The following is a 21531-nucleotide window of genomic DNA, read 5'->3' as shown; positions in this document are numbered from 1 at the left end:
ATGGTACCTCAATGTACAGAAATTGTTCTTCCTGAATCGGGGGGGGGGGGGGGGGGGATATTTTAATTTAGTTCACTGTAATATGATTTCCACCATACATTATAAATCTAAAGTTTATACTTACTTTGCAATGTGAATGTAAACTCTTTACTGTATGTACTGTTTGGAACACCATAGTCTGCTTTGCATTTATAAGGTCCAAGACTTGTCTCATTAATGATGGTGATGTTGAATGTGGCTCCTGATTTCTTGGTCACAGCCACTGTTCCTTTACTTGTTTTGTTGTGGAACAAGGTGTAATTAATGGGCAGAGATCCATTTTTGGAGAAGCAGGTAATGGTCTCTATGTTTCCAATTGCAGTGCTGTTGGATTCAGTTTGCAGTTCTGGGTTTGTTAAACTTTCTGAAATAGAAGATAATGATATGATAACATTAACCTCTTTTCCATAATGTCCTTCACTTTCTTGACCCTCTGTTTGATTGTGGTAATCTAGGGGAAGTTATTGATAGCTCCGCTAATAAGACCATATTCCATATTATTCCAGTCATCTATACACAAGTCACATAACTCATGAAGTGATCTTTAAATCAATGGTTCTCATCCAGGATCTTCATGACAGATAACAGTTTTAATACAAATGGGCTAAATAATGAACCAGATTAATATGAACTATAAGAGCATGACCATTAAAGTTAGCAGGGATCTCATGGGGGCTCAAATACAAGTGTAAGAGGCCTCCTTAGCTTGTGGCTACAAGGAAAATATGAGAAAATTTACTTTGCTGACCTTCTGGAATAAATAATGAACAAAATAAATTCATAATGTAGATAACCTATAGATTAAAATATACAAATGTTATCTCTACAGTGGGTCCTGCATATATAAGTCTGGTGTTATCAGTCTCTGAGGAAACTGTAAAACTCTAAATATATCTAAATTCAACTTCATTACGATTTCCGTAGTTACCAGACCCATAACTCCGTTTGAGGCGATTTGTCATCTCACAGCTTTAAAAAAAAAGTATGAAATGTATTTGTAATTATTTATTTTGGGGAAGCAATACTCTAATGTGAAACATGAGCTTAATGGGAACTGATGTGGGCAAGACACTGAAGGACACCTGGGCCACCATTAGAAACATTCAAAAATATCCATCTTCACGTACATAAAATAAATCTAATTTAAACTACACTATGGACCTCATTCAGAGTCGATTGCTTGCTGCAAGTGATCGCTCTAAATGAGGGCGGCTGCTTACTTTTTTAAGTGCCACCTCCTGGTCGATCGCTAGGCTGTGGGTTACCACCCACAGCTCTTGCGATCGACCAGGGTGATGGTCGCGATGGTCAAGACCATCGTGACCATCGGGGCTTGCGACGAGACCCTAAGGTTGGGTCTCGGCAAGCGCAAGCCCCAGGGAGCTTCCTGCTCTGATCGAGCAGGAAGCTCCCCACTGACATCATTGTTGATGTCAGTGGGGCTGCTCCCAAACGGCAAGTGTTCCGTCGGGAACACCTCCGTTTGGCCAGCCACACCCCCTGCCTGCCTCCCAAATGGGGTGAGCTGTCACTCACCATCGACAGCTCGCCCCTTTTGGTGCGAGACCCGTAGAGACGGAGCACCTGTCGCTTGCCGGATCTCGCGCATGCGCACGTCGGAGCCGGCTCCAACGTGCGCATGCCCAGTGGGGAAACATCGACCCGGTTACGAGCGCTCAGCTCTTGCGACCGGGTCTGAATGACCCCCTATATGTGGTATCTACTAAGTACATCAATTTATAACTTATACCACATTTATAATTTATACCACATAACTTATGTATAATTTATAACTTACACCACATAATTATATAAAATATTTTTTTTTGGAAACGCATAACATTAAGATCAACTTTTATAATATTGGTCATCGATATATCAGGCAATCGATGTTCAGAACATCGCGACTTTGATTAAAACAATAGGGGGCTGAGGGGTGTTAATTTATATTTCCCCGGTGACTGCGCCTCTCTGTAGCTGTCGTTTGGGGGGTCCTGCCATGCTGACCGATCAGTGATTGGCAGCACGGCAGTCAGTGGAAAAGGGGACAGGAATGCAGAGGGTCCGGGAGGTCCCTCTGCTATTGGTGTCTGCTTGAAGATTATCTTCCGGCAGCTGCCCACTGTGCATTTTTGACAGGTCGCATCGTTTGCTATCATGTAGTTTAACACACAGCCTGGTGTGGTCGCAAATGATGCAACCACGCCAGGCAAGTGGTTGAACCGCTGTTTGCAATTTTGGGCTGTATTCATGCAGTGAAAAGCCCTTTATCGCATTATCACTCGTCTCCTGTGATAACAAGGCTTTTCACTGCTTCAATCCATTCAAAGATGGGAAAATCTCAGATGTCTCCAGCTGTGCCCCTAATTCATGTAAATATTGCTTCCCCAAACATTAGTATGGGGAAACAATTTAAAAAAGAACAGAAAGCTCAGCTTTCACTTTCACTTTGCTAAATAATCTCTGGCTGCTGCCAACACGGCCCTCTCTTTGTGTCGTTGTGGCACCGAATGTCCTGGAGGTAGGGAGAGGTGGGGCTGGCACAGGGTGCAGAAGAGTCCTACTACAATATATTTAGAGGAACAAGCAAGCTTTATTAGGATTATGCTTTTTTATGTTTACATGAGTGCTGATTTCAGAGTTATGCTGGGTACACACTGGCCGATATATTGTGATTTGTGCTTGAGCAATAGAGAAGTAATTAGTGGGGGCACCATTTTCCCGGAGACCTGCGTGTGCACAGTAGACTCTGGCACAAAGCCAGGGTCTACTGTGCTGTCAGAGAGGAGGGGGCCCGCACATACAGTAGGCTGCACACGACCCCCTCCTCTCTTAAACCACCCCTGGGTGTAACTAACTTTGTGGGGCCCAAAGCTGCATTTTTAAGGGGTCCTCTTTCAAAGTGCACACACTTTCTCTCTAGCTACTAAAGAATAAAGGAAACCACTATTTCCTGTACCCACATCATCCACTTGTCACTGCTTCCACGTGACATTAGTAAAAAAAAAAAAAAAATTACATTTTGTACAAAGGCATATGAGGTTTCACTTCTCTTTGCAGTGTATATGATATAGTTATTATATACCTGTGTCAGAACCCCCCTGCCATAGTAAGCTCTGCCTCAGCCTGAAATGCTGCAGACTATAACACTCACTACTGCATACTTGCCTACCCTCCCGATTTGTCCGGGAGCCTCTCGAAAAATACTTTTGGGGCTTTAATAATCGTCTGGTCAGCAACTTATCGCTAGCGCTTTCATGGCAGAGAAGCAATGATAGATTGCTACGATAACTGGTTTTCTCATTGCAATGGGACAGATTGTAAATTAAGGCAGACTTTTCAAAATTATTGATGAACAGGCCCCAATGACTAAAGCTGCATACACACGTAAAGATTTTCTATCCAACCATCCAACTAGTTGATTGGTTGGAATGAAAATCTGGTAACGTATGGGAGTAACTGATGATCAGCAATTTGCTCCTAAATGCCAGAAAATAGATGAAAATGGTCATCAGACAAGTTTGTTAAAAGTTTGATCTAAACAATTTGTTCAAACAACAGTTTTTGTCCATTTTCCGGTGTTTGGGAGCAAATTGCTGATTGTCATTTGCTTTCATACCTTACCAGATTTTCATTCCAACCAATCAACTAGTTGGATGGTTGGACAGAAAATCTTTACGTGTGTACCCTGCTTTACACTATATGCATAATAGTTTCTATAAAGATTGATAGTTTTTTGTGCATTTTTTTAAATGTTATTTATTTGCAAATTTTAAGATTTAATTTTCACATACAAGCGTCTCAATTTATTACTTTTCTATTTGTCATTTTTTTTAGAATATATGGGCATGCTTTCAAATTCATGTGCATTTATTATTCTTGTAAATGCATGTGTAGGCTAGTTTTACTAAGGGTTAATTGACTAAGTACTACTTACTTGCAAGAGCACCTATTGATACTTGGGTGTTTAATTGCACATATTTACATGTTGAATGCACATATATAAACGCACATACTGTATGCTGCACATGAAGACCCGACATGTTGGGTAGAAGTATTTCATTTAATGAGTGCCCATTATACAGTAGAATGTTGATTTTATATTTGCTTATCATTGCTGTAATCAGGTTTATGAATTGTTGGCACCAAGCACTGTATTGGCTAAATTGTGTCTTTAATAATCTGGCTGACAAACAGAACTATAAAGGTAGCAAAAGGAAAGCTTCAATTTTTGGACATTCAGGACCTCATTCAGAGTCGGTCGTTGCGGCCGCTCGGTCGCAAGGCAAAAGGGGCCGAATATGCAAATGAAGCGCTCGCAAGTTGCGTCGTTAAGATGGGATCGTTAGCTGGATGAGCGAGGGGAGGATGCGGCCGGAAGACTAAAAATACGCCCCCTTCTCGTTCGCAATACACGTCATCTCCGGGAATATAAGGATTAATCGAGACCATCGGGAACCATCGGAGCTGGTCGTAGAGCTTAAGGTTGACCATACCGTCTCTTAAGCACTACGATCAAGTCAGTGTAAAAACCTCCCATGTCACATGTGCCATGACACTACTTAGTTAATTATGCACTCCCATAAAACGCCGTTTGCATAGTCAGGCACGCCTGCGTTCGGATCTCCACTCCCCCGTTCACAAGCACCTTCCCCTGTTACCACCCACAAACGCCTCATCCTGTCACTCAAACTAACAACCTGGCTTTGTTCAAGGAGAGAGCAATTTCTGATCGTATAGCTAGTTTGCGCACGCGCATTGCGAATTTTACGCATGCGCAGTTTAGCAAACATTGGTAGCGTACGACCGACTCTGAATGAGGGCCTCAGTCCCTGACAAAATTTAATTTGGGAGTTTGCTAATACCAACAGAAGGGAACTATTGGTACTAAGGGCTCAATCCTATTAGGTGCGAATTGCAAGTAGCGAGTTTGTTTCTTGAAACTCACACACATCGCAGCAAAGCGCGCTTCCCAGAATTCTCCAATCCAATTAAAAATACCTATTCGCACTACTTGCAGCGGAGAGGTGTGAATTGACTGCCAAATGAGATTTGCGAGAAATGCTTGAAAATGTGGGGAGACCATCCTCACCCCCCAAAATGGATAATTTCATTAGCAGGACCGTATAGAAGACTGTTTGTGGGCATTAGCAAGGTACTGTAGGTTTTGAAATGGTGTCAAATGGCTGATTTGTGTGGTTTTTTTTTTGAAATGCAAGAAAAGTATAAAAAACATAATCTCAAACGAAGTAAACAAACAATGAAAAAATGTAAATAAAATGCTAAAAAATTCTTTTTCAACTAAAAAATTATTGTAATTAAATGTGGGGTGCCGAAACTAAGGAAAAATTTTATTTTGGGGTAATTTGTGGATATTTTTTTTTAAACCTCAAAAAATGACATGTAATTATTGGACTAATTAAGCTAATTGGAAACTTCCAATTGCTTAATTGGTCATTAGGGGCCGGTGTCCAAGGGGTTCAGCACAGTGCCCCAACATTTTAACCTTTAAAATAAAGATTTTCCTTTCCATCTCTCACCCTCAGGGAGGTGTGAGTGGAAAGTTGCGAATTCAGTCTGACTGATTCAGTGCGAATTGCTATTTGTATTGCAAAATTAATTCGCTATGCGAATTCGAAGTGAAAATAGCAACTTGCAACTTGCAATTCGCACCAAATAGGATTGACCCCTATGAATGAATAACTACAATTTCCCTGTGAGATTTTATATATATTTGGAGATCTGAGTAGCCTGGGCGTAACTGTATATTAATTAAAAAAAAAAGTAGAGCGACAATATATAAACTCTTGAAGGGCAAGGGAGTACGGTTGTCACTTTTTAGGTTTACTGTGTCTTTGTCACATTGTAGCAATGCGATCTTGGTGATGGGTTGTTTGTTACATGTATTTTTTCCTGTTTAATTTGAATCTAGTTTTCTCATACTTGCCGACATTCAGCTCCCTCCTCCTGAATGCCTGTTGTACAGCAGGGGTCGTGGCCAGGCAATGACTAAGTATTGGGGGCGGGGCCAGGAGCGTGATCGCGTCATTGTGGCCCCACCCCTTCTTCACAATGGCAAAATTAAAGGCACTGTGAAGCAGGAGGCTGGGCCACGATGATGCGATTCAGCGCAAATCGCATCACCACTGCAGGGGGGGTTTCTATCACTAGTGCGGGGGGGCTGGATGGGTCGGCAGCCGCCTGGGGGCTTGCCTTTCCAGGGGGCCGATAGTGGCACCCGATATTCTGGAGGCTCCTGGCCAAATCGGGAGCGTAGGCAAGCCTGAGTTTTCTGTAATATGGATTGGGCGACTGGACAACCGCACACTAGGTATAACAATGTGGGGAGCCCACAGCATCATGCACACTGACCCTGGACAAAGCAGCCGCGCCTGACTCCAACTTCAATGGTTGAGCCTCCATGGGCAGTGTGCCAAGGGTAAGTAAAGGAATGTGTGTGTGCCAGGTGCGGCTTCCAAGGGTTGTTGTTGCAACAATAACATTGTAGATTGTAGGCAGAACACACAATTGCAAACTGTTTTCCTGTTGGAGCGTGAGAGAAAACAAGAGCACCTGGAGGAATCCCATACAAACATGGAGAGAGTATATAAACTCCACACAAATGGGCAGACTCAGGGCCTGATTCAGCAAGGATCGCTTTTGGAAAGACGCACGCAATCAGTCGATAACTGTGTTCTGCGCATACGTATGCATCGTAGTGCGCATGCGCAAACTAGCAATTGTGATGGAAACTGCGTTTGCAGAGGCTACGCAGACCCAGTGCAGAGTAATTGGCAGGAAGTGGTGATGGGGGGTGGTTGGGCGTGCCGGTGTGTTTCAACGCCACTACATGGACGTGTATAAATTTAGCCACTACGATACCTGACGCCTCCTGAGGTCTCATAGCGTGTACAGAAATGAGCAATTTCTGAGTGAGGTCTGCACTTCCTTAACTGTGCGTATGGGTCCGATGTTACTCGATGTTACCGATTATGTTGCCCTAGTATACGGATGTGAGTAAAGAGAAGTGGGCGTCCTTATGTCAGGCTCCGTATGCAACGTGAATGCACATATTTAAATAGCTTCGCTGATATTAGTTGCGTACGTATAAGCAGAATAGTGATCCATGATGAATCAGGCCCTCAATCCGATGACCCCAGCGCTGTGAGGTAATTGTTACAAGTTACAGTGACCAAGAAATATAATAAAATACTATTCACATTATGTAATAATGAATCACTCTTAGGTCATCTATAATGTGATTTAATAGATATTTTTTTTTAAATGTAGTTTGTGATATCCCAATTGTAAAGCTCAACGGACTTTATATAAGTAAATGTTAATAAATAATTACCAGTGAAATCATGATGACATTTATCAAATATTTTATAAATGAAATTCAGACTTATTTACTAAAGTGATGAAACCCATTTATGCGGCTTCTCCCTAACTACTATTGCTGGGTATTGCCAGGTCTCTCTGACAAAGGCTTTGCCCTGTAAAAGTACAGGTTGAGTCTCCCATATTCAAAATGCTTGGGACCAGGGGTATTTTGGATAACGGAATATTCCGTATTTTGGAATAATTGCATATCATAATGAAATATCTTGGGAATGGGACCCAAATATACACACAGAATGCATTTATGTGTTATATACACCTTATACACACAGCCTGCAGGTAATTTTACACAATATTTTCAATAATTTTGTGGCTCAAGCAAAGTTTTTGTACAGAAATTAAATTAATTTATGTTTCATATACACCTTATACACACATTGAAGGTAATTTTATACAATATTTTTAATAATTTGTGCCTTAGACAAAGTTTGGGTGCAGTGAACCATCAAAATTCAAAGGTTTCATTATCTCAGTCATGTCAAAATAATTCTGTATTTCAGAATATTTGGATTTTTTTAATTTTTTTTTTTTAAATCATTTTTATATTTTTTTTAAGACTTAATTTCCAAAAAAGTGGAGCTGTTGGGAAAGGTGGTAAGAGCCCTCTTTCTGCTGAAAGCCAGTATTGCCAAGGAGCTGACAAACTTTTAATTATAAGATAAGATATTTTTTTTTTATCGCTGTGTTAAGTGGTAGTAGAACAATTTTTTCTGTTGCCATGTCTTATTTTATTTTTTATTTACAATTAAATGATACTTTTAACAAGGTATTTTTGAATGTTATGTAAAAAGAAAACTAATCTTTTTTTTTTTAGGGAGTGAACTGTTGAATAAGTACACATACCATCAAAAAACTTGTAACAGCAGGGCTGGCAAGAAACTGAGCATTCTGTAAGTATTGTGTCTCCAATGCTGCTGTTATACCAACTTTTAGTTGGCAGGGTATGACTGGACATGTAGTTCCAAAGAAAACACAGCTTGCCTAATCCTGGAAAAGATGTTCTCCAGTAGTTTATTAAGGCATAGAGAAGTAAATGTTGATGCTTGATCTAATAATATTCTCAGTATCTGGACCTATTAGCTAATGTGGAGTACACTTATTAATGTAATTGCTACAATAGATCATTAAACCATATGAGCTAACACTCAATGTATGGAACCTCAATGTACAGAAATTGCTCTTCCTGAATCAGACAAAAAAATTATATTTTTTTGGGGTGGGAAATATTTTAATTTAGTTCACTGTAATGTGATTTCCACCATACATTATAAATCTAAAGTTTATACTTACTTTGCAATGTAAATGTAAACTCTTTACTGTATGTACTGTTTGGCACACCATAGTGTGCTTTGCATTTATAAGGTCCAAGACTTGTCTCATTAAAGATGGTGATGTTGAATGTGGCTCCTGATTTCTTGGTCACAGCCACTGTTCCTTTACTTGTTTTGTTGTGGAACAAGGTGTAATTAATGGGCAGAGATCCATTTTTGGAGAAGCAGGTAATGGTCTCTATGTTTCCAATTGCAGTGCTGTTGGATTCAGTTTGCAGTTCTGGGTTTGTTAAACTTTCTGAAATAGAAGATAATGATATGATAACATTAACCTCTTTTCCATAATGTCCTTCACTTTCTTGACCCTCTGTTTGATTGTGGTAATCTAGGGGAAGTTATTGATAGCTCCGCTAATAAGACCATATTCCATATTATTCCAGTCATCTATACACAAGTCACATAACTCATGAAGTGGTCTTTAAATCAATGGTTCTCATCCAGGATGTTCATGACAGATAACAGTTTTAATACAAATGGGCTAAATAATGAACCAGATTAATATGAACTATAAGAGCATGACCATTAAAGTTAGCAGGGATCTCATGGGGGCTCAAATACAAGTGTAAGAGGCCTCCTTAGCTTGTGGCTACAAGGAAAATATGAGAAAATTTACTTTGCTGACCTTCTGGAATAAATAATGAACAAAATAAATTCATAATGTAGATAACCTATAGATTAAAATATACAAATGTTATCTCTACAGTGGGTTCTGCATATATAAGTCTGGTGTTATCAGTCTCTGAGGAAACTGTAAAACTCTAAATATATCTAAATTCAACTTCATTACGATTTCCGTAGTTACCAGACCCATAACTCCGTTTGAGGCAATTTGTCATCTCACAGCTTTAAAAAAAAAAGCATGAAATGTATTTGTAATTATTTATTTTGGGGAAGCAATACTCTAATGTGAAACATGAGGTTAATGGGAATTAGATGTGGGCAAGACACTGAAGGACACCTGGGCCACCATTAGAAACATTCAAAAATATCCATCTCCACGTACATAAAATAAATCTAATTTAAACTACACTATTTGTGGTATCTACTAAGAACATCAATTTATAACTTATACCACATTTATAATTTATACTACATAACTTATTTAGAATTTATAACTTACAACACATAATTATATAAAAAAATTTTTTTGGAAACGCATAACATTAAGATCAATTTTTATAATATTGGTCATCGATATATCGGGCAATCGATGTTCGGAACATCGCGACTTTGATTTAAACACTAGGGGGCTGAGGGGTGTTAATTATATTTCCCCGGTGACTGCGCCTCTCTGTAGCTGTCGTGTGGAGGGTCCTGCTGTGCTGACTGATCAGCAGTGATTTGCAGCACGTCAGTCAGTGGAAAGGGGGCAGGAATGCAGAGGGTCCGGAAGGTCCCTCTGCTATTGGTGTCAGCTTGAAGATTATCTTCCGGCAGCTGCCCACTGTGCATTTTTGACAGGTCGCATCGTTTGCTATCATGTAGTTTAACACACTGCCTGGTGTGGTCGCAAATGATGGTTGAACCGCTGTTTGCAATTTTGGGCTGTATTCATGCAGTGAAAAGCCCTTTATCGCATTATCACTCGTCTCCTGTGATAACAAGGCTTTTCACTGCTTCAATCCATTCATAGAAGGGGTTACCATGGGAAAATCTCAGATTTCTCCAGCTGTGCCCCTAATTCATGTATATATTGCTTCCCCAAACATTAGTATGGGGAAACAATTTAAAAAAAGAACAGAAAGCTCAGCTTTCACTTTCACTTTTCTAAATAATCTCTGGCTGCTGCCAACACGGCCCTCTCTTTGTGTCGTTGTGGCATCGAATGTCCTGGAGGTAGGGAGAGGTGGGGCTTGCACAGGGTGCAGAAGAGTCCTACTACAATATATTTAGAGTAACAAGCAAGCTTTATTAGGATTATGCTTTTTTATGTTTACATGGGTACTGATTTCAGAGTTATGCTGGGTACACACTGGCTGACATATCGGCAGTTCAATTGAATGGCCGAGATATCGTGTGTACGTCGGTCAGTTTGTACAGACGATATGTCTGTGAATTACGTTTTTCACAGACACATCGACTCGGCTGCAGGGCTGGATTAAGCCTTCAGGGGGGCCTGGGGCACTTAAGCAGGGGGGCTTTCCCCCTCTTGTCAGCACCACTCCCTGGCTGTGCCCACTGTGTGTGTGGGTCCACATTGCACACCCTGCACCCATATTATGTTATCCTCTCTGGAGTTCCACATCGGTCAGCACTGAAGACAGAGATCACCTGGAAACTGTGTAGCGGCCATTTTCCCGGTGATTTGCGCATGAGCAATAGAGAAGTAATTAGTGGGGGCACCATTTTCCCGGAGACCTGTATGTGCACAGTAGACTCTGGCACATAGCCAGGATCTACTGTGCTGTCAGAGAGGAGTGGGTCCGCACATAGGCTGCACATGGCCCCCTCCTCTCTTAAACCACCCCTTGGTGTAACTAACTTTGTGGGGCCCATAGCTGCATTTTTGAGGTGTTCCCTTTCAAAGTGCACACACTTTCTCTCTAGCTAGTAAAGAATGAAGGAAACTGCTATTTCCTGTACCCACATCATCCACTTGTCACTGCTTCCATGTAAAAAAATAATAATTACATTTTGTACAAAGGCATATGAGGTTTCACTTCTCTTTGCAGTGTATATGATATAGTTATTATATACCTGTGTCAGAGCCCCCCTGCCAAAGTAAGCTCTGCCTCAGCCTGAAATGCTGCAGACTATAACACTCACTACTGCATACTTGCCTACCCTCCCGATTTGTCCGGGAGCCTCTCGAAAATCGGGTGCCGCTCCCAGCCTGCCGGAAAGGCAGATAAGCTTCCCGGCAGCTGTCGCCCCCTCCTGCCCGCCCCCCACGATTGTATGAGAATCCCCCGCAGCGGGGGGCTGGTGACGCGATTCACGCTGAATCACATAATTTTAGCCCTGCCCCCTGCTGCACAATGCCAGGAAATCTCGGCATTGTGTAGCGGGGGTGGGGCCCAAATTATGTGATTGTGTGGCCACACCCCACTCCACCTACAAATGGTGACCACGCCTCCCAATTTTGCTGATCTGGTTGCCCCCTCCCGGAAGGGGCAGCCAGAATGTCGGCACATCTATGCACTACTGTGTAGGGTGGTAGTTGTAGCTCACCTTTCCAGAGTAGTCCAGACTAACTTCCTTGACCCTCAGTGGTGCTGGGGAGGAGGCATGGTCCTGTAAGCCAGACAGCTGCTACTACTGTGTAACCCTTTGTGCAGAGTGACTATGTGCAGGAAGCAATGTTTGCACTGCATGAAGCCCATACCCTTTGCACCTACGATAGCCGGCCAGGCAGTAAGCAGAGAATACTGCCTGGATGCTCTAGCAACAGAGCTGTGTCAGAGCAGCTCCAGCCGGGGGCCCCCTAAGAGAGGGGGGCCCTGGGGTATTTGCCCCCCTGTGCCCTCCCCCTTAATCTGGCTCGGTTGGCTGTGCAGCACAGCAGATGACAGATATATCTGCACATCGTGCTTTGTGTACAGACGGTCAGCCGACCGCCCATACACTTGCTACAGGGGCCGCTGTCCAGAGGGACCCGCGGCCAGAGGCAGTGATCAGTAGCATATGCAAGGGAGGTTTCTGAGTACCCTGACAGAGGGGAGAATGAGCACCATGTCAATTAGCCCCACTCCCTTGCAGCAAAATGCCATGATTCGCGGGTCAATGGTTGGGAGACAGAGCCAATATGATGCGATTCCATTAGAATCGCTTCATTTAGCTCAGCTATCTCGTGATTGACCCGAGAATCATTGCATTTTGCCGTGAGGTGGCGGGGCTTATTGACATGGTGCCTGGTTCCGTCCCCATCTACAACCTGCAGCTGCTGTAAGATAAGTATGTGTGTGTATATATGTGTGTGATATATATATATATATATATATATATATATATATATATATATACTAGAAACCCCACTTAAAAATCCTGACGCCGGAAGCCAGATCATTCAGGATCCCGACAGGGGCAGTAAGTACCCTAACCCTCCCCGTCTCCCCCCCCTAACCCTCCCTTGGTAGTACCTAACCCTAACCTCCCCTGGTGGTGCCTAACCTCCCCCTGGTGGTGCCTAACCCCCTCTTCCTGCACCCTAAACCTAACCCTCTCTGGGATGCCGACACTGGTATCCTGATTCCATTCGGGTTAGCGGCGTCGGCATTTTGCCGGCGGGGTGATTCCGCGTTGGTATATCGAGGTCCGGCATCCCGTCCATTGGCAATTTAAATGTATACCATTCGATATATCTCCAGATCAGTTGATCTGCAGATATATCTTTCTAGTGCAAATATGCAGCTTGACAAAATCATGTTGCACTGCAGGTGGGATAGGTTTAAAATGTGCAGGGGAATGTTTCTTAGATGAACTCTACATTTCAGTGTAAAATAAAGCTGTTTAGCACTTGTGGGCTACATGCAAAAGCATCTAGTATTTACCCTGCATGCAAAAATAATAAATGTATTTGCACTCTTGTATTACAACACAGTTTCGGCAAAGTTATTCCATTTTTTCCTGCTTTGCTCCTAATTAGCCTCATAGTGCAGACCAAATAGTTTATCTAAAATGTAATCAACTGTCTATTTTAAATTGGAAAAAACGTTAAAGGGTGTAAACAAAACGGCCAGGAGGCTCCTGAAACTCACGAGAGGGCAAGTCTCCCGGACCAGCCATCACCTGTATAATATCCCCCACCCCTCGCAGCCGACCACATACCAAGTGAAAGTGGGCGGCCCGTGTCATTGTAGCCCCAATCCCTACTTTACAATGCTGTTAATCTCCACTCACCATTGCCATCGCCACACTATCTGCTACGCCCACCTGGCTCCCTTCTCCTGGAGGGGGCAGCCAGAAAGTCTGCAAATGTGACATGGAGTCTTGTTTTTATTGGTCTCATGATTCGGGGTTAATCTGATCATGCTAGCAGGCAGGAGAGTCTTGGGACTGCCCTGTAAAAGAGGAGCCCTTGTGGCATCACTGCAATGACATCACAAGGTTTCAGCTTCAAACAAGAAGTTAGCACAGAGCAGTTCCGGCTTCTCAGCCTCACAAGAGCTGGTGCCACTTTTTGCCTCGAAAGAAAATTAGTGCACAATTAAGACGCTGCGTCTGCACCGTTTTAAGTTGACGTGCTAAATAACTCAGATGTTTGTAAAATGTCATTATTATCAACAACTACAAAGAGGATAATACACTATTAGCAGTACATTATAAAGTTTTGTTAATAGGACAGTTATCATTGTAGATGTTATAGATGTGCAAGATCAGGCATTTATTAGATTATGTAATATTATCACATATCATGGTCATCATGATGACATTTATCAAGGGATTTTATGAATAATATGAATAATATAATCAGAAATTTACTTTTGAAAAGTCAAATGTCCTATTAGTTTCTTTTTTTTATTACTGAATGTAATCCTAATGGTGCTTTCAAAAAGTAATTTAGAAGGTTATGTGAAAAAACAGTATTTGAAATTGTAAACTGTTGAAATAGAGCTTATGTAATAGTCTGAGAGTTGGCGCGGCTCTGGAGCGTAGACCCATATTATTAAAGTGGCAATAATTTAAAAGGCAAGGTTGGTTTTGTCTCTTAAATTATTGCTGCTTTAAAAATATGGGCTAACTGAATGGAATTGCGCCCAAGCTATTACTTAAGGCCCATAATATGAGAAAAGCTCTTCAATTTACCCTCAAATTACATGTAACCGCACTGGTGGCAAGCTTCCTTAGCTACAGTCCTGTGGTTCCATAGCTCTTGTTGACCTTTTTATATATATTTCCAGCTTTTGGCTGGAAATATACGCCTGAGTTTGTAATGCCACAAATGCCATTGTGTTATTAAGCAACAAATAAAAAAACCCCATTGCTTTAAATCAATATTCTCTCAGTTTCTGCTCCAACTGTTTACTATGGGCGACACCCTGCTTTCAAATATAGGTACTCATTTATTAACGAGTTTTATCACCAAAACGAGTGATAAATTTCACTGTGTATGATAAATGGTGCTCCAGCCAATCAGGTCCCAACTGTCAACTGTTAGAAAAATGGCAGTTGGGAGCTGATTGGCTGGTACACCATTTATTAAACACAGTGAAATTTATCACTTGTTTTGGTGATAAAACTTGTTAATAAATGGGGCCATAATTACTTACATCAATTTAAACAGTTTTTTTTTTTTCCTTCTGGATAAAACCGAGATATAAACAATAATTTGGATTGTTTTTTTTTTTTTCATTTCATTCAGCATAGGCTCTTATTTGCACAATCCGTTTGTTAAATCTACATTTTAGCTACTGTGTCAGTAACTTATAATATGCTGTATACATTGTTACTTACTTTGCAGTGTAAATGTAAACTCTTTACTGTATGTACTGTTTGAAACAACGTTATCTGCTTTGCATATATAAGGTCCGAGACTTCTCTCATTATAGATGGTGATTTTGAATGTGGCTTTCCTCTCCTCAGACACAGTCACTGTTCCTTTACTTGTTTCTTTGTGGAACAAGGTGTAATTCATGGGCAGAGATCCATTTCTGGAAAGGCATATAATAGTCTCTATGTTTCCAATCGCAGTGCTGTTGGAAGCAACTTGCAGTCTTGTGTTTTTACCTGAAACAGATGATAATATCAGCCTCCTCTATAATACCTTCCATGTCCATGACCCCATATAGTTAGTAGTTATTGACTGCTGTGGTAGTGGTTCTGCACTATAAAAATTACTGTAACTCAATAAGGCAGAACATAAATACAAGACATGTTTATTTAATATGACATATAATAATGTTAATAGGACCATAAAACATGCATTGCTTTGATAGAAACCTCTAACACGGTTTAGAGCCAGCATGGTGCATGGTCTAACCAGGCAGCCGCCCATAGCCCCACATGCCAGGAGCACTGGAGGTGCAGATTTCCTGCTCAGCTGTGACTTTTGCTCACATCCCAGCTGAGTAGATATAGCAGTAGTGCTCGGTAGTTCAATCCCTGCACAGAGCATCCGCAGTCTAACATGGTTACATTGCCCTTCAAACCCCGTCCATTGTCATTGGTGGACAGAGCACATAGGCAAACGCATGGGGGTTTCCGGTTGCCTGGAAACCCCTCTCCCTAGCCCACAGCATGAGGACCACAATATAAAAAGCATATAATAGTAAAGTTGCATGTTTTTAAAATCCCCTCAGTGTCAGAAATGAAATAATTAGCACCCCCTGTTGATCTTTTAAAATGTGCCAGCCAGTAATGAATATACCTGTGCATCGACTAGGAGATCTGGAAAATATGCACTGTTAGGGGTGCACTGAAATAGACCATCTACTGTATAGGGTCAATTATTAATACTGTACAATAATACACTATCCAGTACATAAGGAGACCAATCTGTACATCTATGTCCAGGGCTGTGCACGGTTCTTTTTCTGCTGCCCCCCCCCCCAAATAATAAAAAAAAAAAATCACAAACTTCTCAATTGGAGCCCACATCTGAAATAAAAACTTTCAGCACAGACAGGATGGCCCTACTTCTGCATATAATGGCATACTGTGATTGCTGGTCCTGTGTATGTCAGCATTATTTCATACCTTCGTAAAATCAAGCATATAGAAATCCTACGTTTGCCACTGGAGCATAAGATTAGCTTATGTAGTTAAGGTAGAAAATTCTGGCAACCCTGGTTGCATCCGATAACATGATGATGCAGCTCCCTATTGTGATGATCAGGGCTGTTCCAAGGGTGGTGCAACCAGCACCACCCCGAGGGTTCAGCACAATTGCTGCCCCAGATGCTTCTGTTTACATCTTGTGATCTGATAAAAAGCAATGGAGCAAGACAAAGCACGCAAACTGAGCAACCTGGGGCAAAATAATGGATGGTGACCCTAAAGGTGGGTACACACTAGAAGATCCGGAAGATCGGGCCAACATATCGTCAACATCAGCAAGTGTGTACCCACTATGAGCGACCATGCACACTCTCACAGGGTCGTTCATCACATCAATAGATCGTGCCAACATACTACGTAATCTTTCAATTTTATGACTGAAATTATGCATTTGGATGCGGCTGGTAAACAACATATCATGCGGTCATTCATCACATCTGCCATCGGCTGGGTACACAAGTCAACTAATATGTATCCAGCATAACTCCCAAAAATGGAAAATGTATGCAAAAAAGTGGTAATATGCCCTGGGTGCCCGCCGGTGGGGGGTTAGGGGGTCCTTAATTAAGCTAATATAGAGCAATGGACAAGATTACCAATAGGCCCTGTACCAGAGGGAGAATAATAGCATGTGTCTCACTAAACAATGTCTCCTGAGGTGGGGTAGCATGCACTACCTACACATTTTGAGCTATGCTCTTCCTCAAGGCTAATATACTGAAGGGTCCAATAAATCATGGAGCAAATTTCATAGACGGAATTTGGAGATGTAAGTTAAGTGTTGACAACTCAACCTTATCTCTCGGTTGCAGATTTGGAATCGCTTTCCTTTTCTTGTCTACAAGTCATTTATAACACTGAGAGACCTTTACCTGCTGCCAATTTTTTAGAAATCTTGAAGTAATCGATTCTGCTGCTGGAACTGTAGAAGTCTCAGTTGGAGACAATATCACTTTGACAACCATAAAGGAGGAAGATTTCTTTGATGAACTACTGGGTGAGAACTGGAGCTGATGGAAGGACTTGGGGCAGTACAAAATTAGCTATCTTGGAAATCCAGTCCACCACAACCCGGATGGTGGTGTATTTTTTAGAATGTGGTAGATCGGTGACAAGTCCATAGAAATGTGGGACCAGGGAAAATTTGGAATGGGCAATGGCAACAATGGCCAAATGGGAGTTTGCCTGGAAACCTTAAGTTGTGCTCACTTAGCACAAGTTGAGACAAATTGTTTTACATCTTAAATTACAATACACAATATTACCAATAAAAGGAATAAAAGAACGACATAGATACCGGAGCTCCTGGTACTGTCTCAATACCACACTGGCAACAATTGGTGTTCATATGTACCACATCTTAGGTTAAGAAAAATTGCACTTGTGGAGAGTGTGGTGTCACAGGTCACTTCTCACTCTGAGCTGCATTTGATATAACACTGGCAACAATTGGTGTTCATATGTACCACATCTTAGGTTAAGAAAAATTGCACTTGTGGAGAGTGTGGTGTCACAGGTCACTTCTCACTCTGAGCTGCATTTGATATAAAACCTACCCTGACAGTGTGGCCCAGAACACTTTGGGTGTACACTGACTGCTTTATATAATGTCTTTCAAGCAGTAGCGTAACCCAGAGCCGGCCCTAGCCCATTGGGTGCCCTAGGCAAAATTTTGCCTGGTGCCCCCTAACAACATCCCATACCGAGCTGAACAGCCCCTCAGGAAAAAATCAGATGGCCCTCCTCAGTAGGTGCTGTCGATATTTTAAAACCCATCTGTCTTTTCATCAGGACATATCATGATGAAAAAACCAATGGGTCTTGAAACATCAACATAACCTATGTGATTTGTGACAATATATCACTTTGTTACAACTACTGAGGAGTGCCGCCTGTTTTTTTCCTGAGGGGCTGCTCAGCTTGGTATAGGAATTTGTTTATTATCCTAGGAGGGCACCCTCGAGATTACCAGTTAATTTATCCAGAGTGCCGGGCTGAATGTATATGTATATATGTGCGTATATAATATATATATTATATACACACATATATACACATATATGTGTACATACATACAGTATATGCACACACACATATATACACTCACATACTTATACATATATACATGTGTATGTGTATATATGTATATATATATATATATATATATATATATATATATAGACATATACATATTTATACACATACAGATTACACCACCCCCTCTCCTCTTATAGTCAGTCACTGCCAGACGCAGCACTGACAAAACCACTCAGCTAGCCCTTCTGCTCCACGGGAGGTTTCTGTCCTCCCTGAGCTCGCCTTAGGACACCTGCGTTATGTTTTGACAGGTGTACCGCCCCAGTCAAACTCCCCACCTGCCACTGTCCCCGGAGCGGGTCGCGCGCAGGCCGGGTGAAGGGCCGGGCGCTTGGAGCAAGAAGCGAGAGCCTGCTCGGGGCTCGCCCCCCCGCCTTTACTCAGTCTTACCTGTGGGCAGTGGCCTGTCTACTTCACAATGGCTGGCTGGGCCTTAAGATGGAGGTGGAGGCTCCGAAAGGCCCATGGGAGGTGTGGCAGCGGCAGGGCATGTGCAGCATGCCCTCCTGTGGCCATCTCGGCTCCTCCTGTAGACTGTCAGAATGAGCTTCTATGCAGAAGCTCATTCTGACTAGTGGCTGGGCAGATGCGGATCCCGGTCACATGACGGGCCTGGCTATCCACTGCGCTGCCCGATCATGGCAGCGCGCTGGGGGAGAGAGCAGGTAGCTGCGCCGACTCCGGGTAGCTGGGACCGTGGGAGCAGCGGCAGGCGGCAGCAGGTGGGGGGGACAGACAGGCAGAGCTCAGCGGGGCCGGCAACAGAAATCTTGGGGCCCGTTACACCGATATTTCTGGGGGCCCCCCTCAACCCCTCCTCCACACAACCCACACACCCCTCCCAATACATGTAACTAAATGCATCTACATTTATCTACATATCTATATATATATATATATATATACTGTATATATAACATAGACATGAGCCGGCACGCCTCGATATACAAAATGTTTCTACCCTGGGGCCACTCACGTGTCCAATAGATTGTTAGTTCAAGGTGGCACTTTTGGGACTTTATGCAAAGAAAAGAATCAAAAGAGCAAAGTAGTAAAGTTCCACGTTTCAGTCCTACAGGACTGAAATTGGACCTTATATGTACAGTATCTAATACATCTATATATACAGTTAGTTCAAGGTGGCACTCTCGGGATGTATAAAGTCCCAAGAGTGCCGCCTTGAACTAAACTAACTATATATAGATATTTTTTTAGATATAATATATAGCTAAATCAATAGATATCTAAAGGTATTTATATATATATATATATATATATATATATATATCATACACGCGCGCACACACACACACATTAAACATATATATATATATATATACACACATTCGCACACATTTTGTATATATATATATATGCACATATATATATATATATATATATGTATATACATATATATATATATATATATATACACACACACACAGAGATATATATATATATATATATAATCTGTGTATATGTATGTGTTTATATATATATATATATATATATATATATATATAAAGTGGCAAGGGCCTGGCACTCAAAGTCCCAATGTAAAGTCGGTGCCTTCTGCATATAATATAAACATACTATATATATATATATATATATATATATATATATATATATATATATAAAATGTGTGAGTAAGTAAACCTGGAGCTGCCTATATGTATAATTATGAATAGGTGAGCTGTCAACCAACAACATAAACACGGTCTGTCATGGATATCACTTACACTTACCCCTGTAGACATCCGCTGGGACAGACAGTGGAGATGCAGAGCTGCAGGCAGGCACACAGGCGGCCTCACTCTGTGTGCCGGGTGGGCGGGTGGACGGGCGGCGGCAGTCAGTACCTTAATTCCTGGCCTCCATGCTCCTCGGTGGATGGATGTCGCAGCTGGAGGCCAGGCAGGGTAATGTCTAAATCCCCTTCACGGAGAGGACCCTGACGTCATCAGCCAGTGTCATTCCCTGCCATCCAAGTGGGCATAGGGGGAATATAACCATGTGGCGAGCGTAGCGAGCCACCGTGCCCGAAGCGTGGTGAGCGCAGCGAGCCCCCGAGGGGACAACAAACTTGTTTAAGTGGGGACAAAGTACTTCTTTAGCTGGCTGTCATGGGCAGGAACTGCACTTCCGCCCTCACTCACGTCACTTCCACGTCCCTAACAAGAAGGGGAAATACAGCCAACCGCCAGGCAGGGATACAGGGAGGAGGGCCGGCGCAGCGTCATGACGTGATATGCGCCAGCGCTTGCCGGACCCCAGGCAGGTGAGTGAGTGACGTGCTGGTTGGTGCAACGTGGATACCCTTTGGGGGGGGGGGCCAGACGGACGGCCATTGGGGCAGTTATTATCTACTATTAGCCGCGGCGCTGGTGACTTGGGGACACCAGTCGAAGGCTTGCGGTCAGGGTCGGACCTTGCCTTCATAATTCCTCTGCGTTAGAAACCCACATATTCCTGCACAGGCATATCACCACCTTCCATTGCCCCAGAGGAACTTCTTCCTGAAATATAGCTGGGCCCAGCATCAGCAGACAGCAGCAATTCCAGGCTCCCAACTGCACTGCACAAATGATGCAGCGCTAACGTGACATTAGTGGAAGAGGATAAAAGGCAGCAGGCAAAATATGGCCTTACTGTTGTAAGTAAACCCATTGGGAGAGGCACAATGCAGGTCGTGCATGGGGGAAGGGAAGCACAATGAGTAACAAATATGGGGCGGGACACATTACTCTAACCACAAACTGTGGTTTGTGTTAAGGGTACAGAGTACATTAATGAAATTAATCACATACAGATAGGGGTTGGAGGCACAATAAAAGGAGAACAGAGGAGTGGTAAGCTCAGTAAAGAAAATACATATTGGGATGGTCATAATACAGAAAATATAGGGGGCACAATACAGAACATTTGGGGGGACACATGCAGACAA

This window comes from Taudactylus pleione, unplaced genomic scaffold, assembly GCF_031769625.1.
Source record: "Taudactylus pleione unplaced genomic scaffold, aTauple2 ptg000351l, whole genome shotgun sequence".
NCBI lineage: Eukaryota > Metazoa > Chordata > Amphibia > Anura > Myobatrachidae > Taudactylus > Taudactylus pleione.
Note: the sequence above shows the minus strand (reverse complement) of the source record.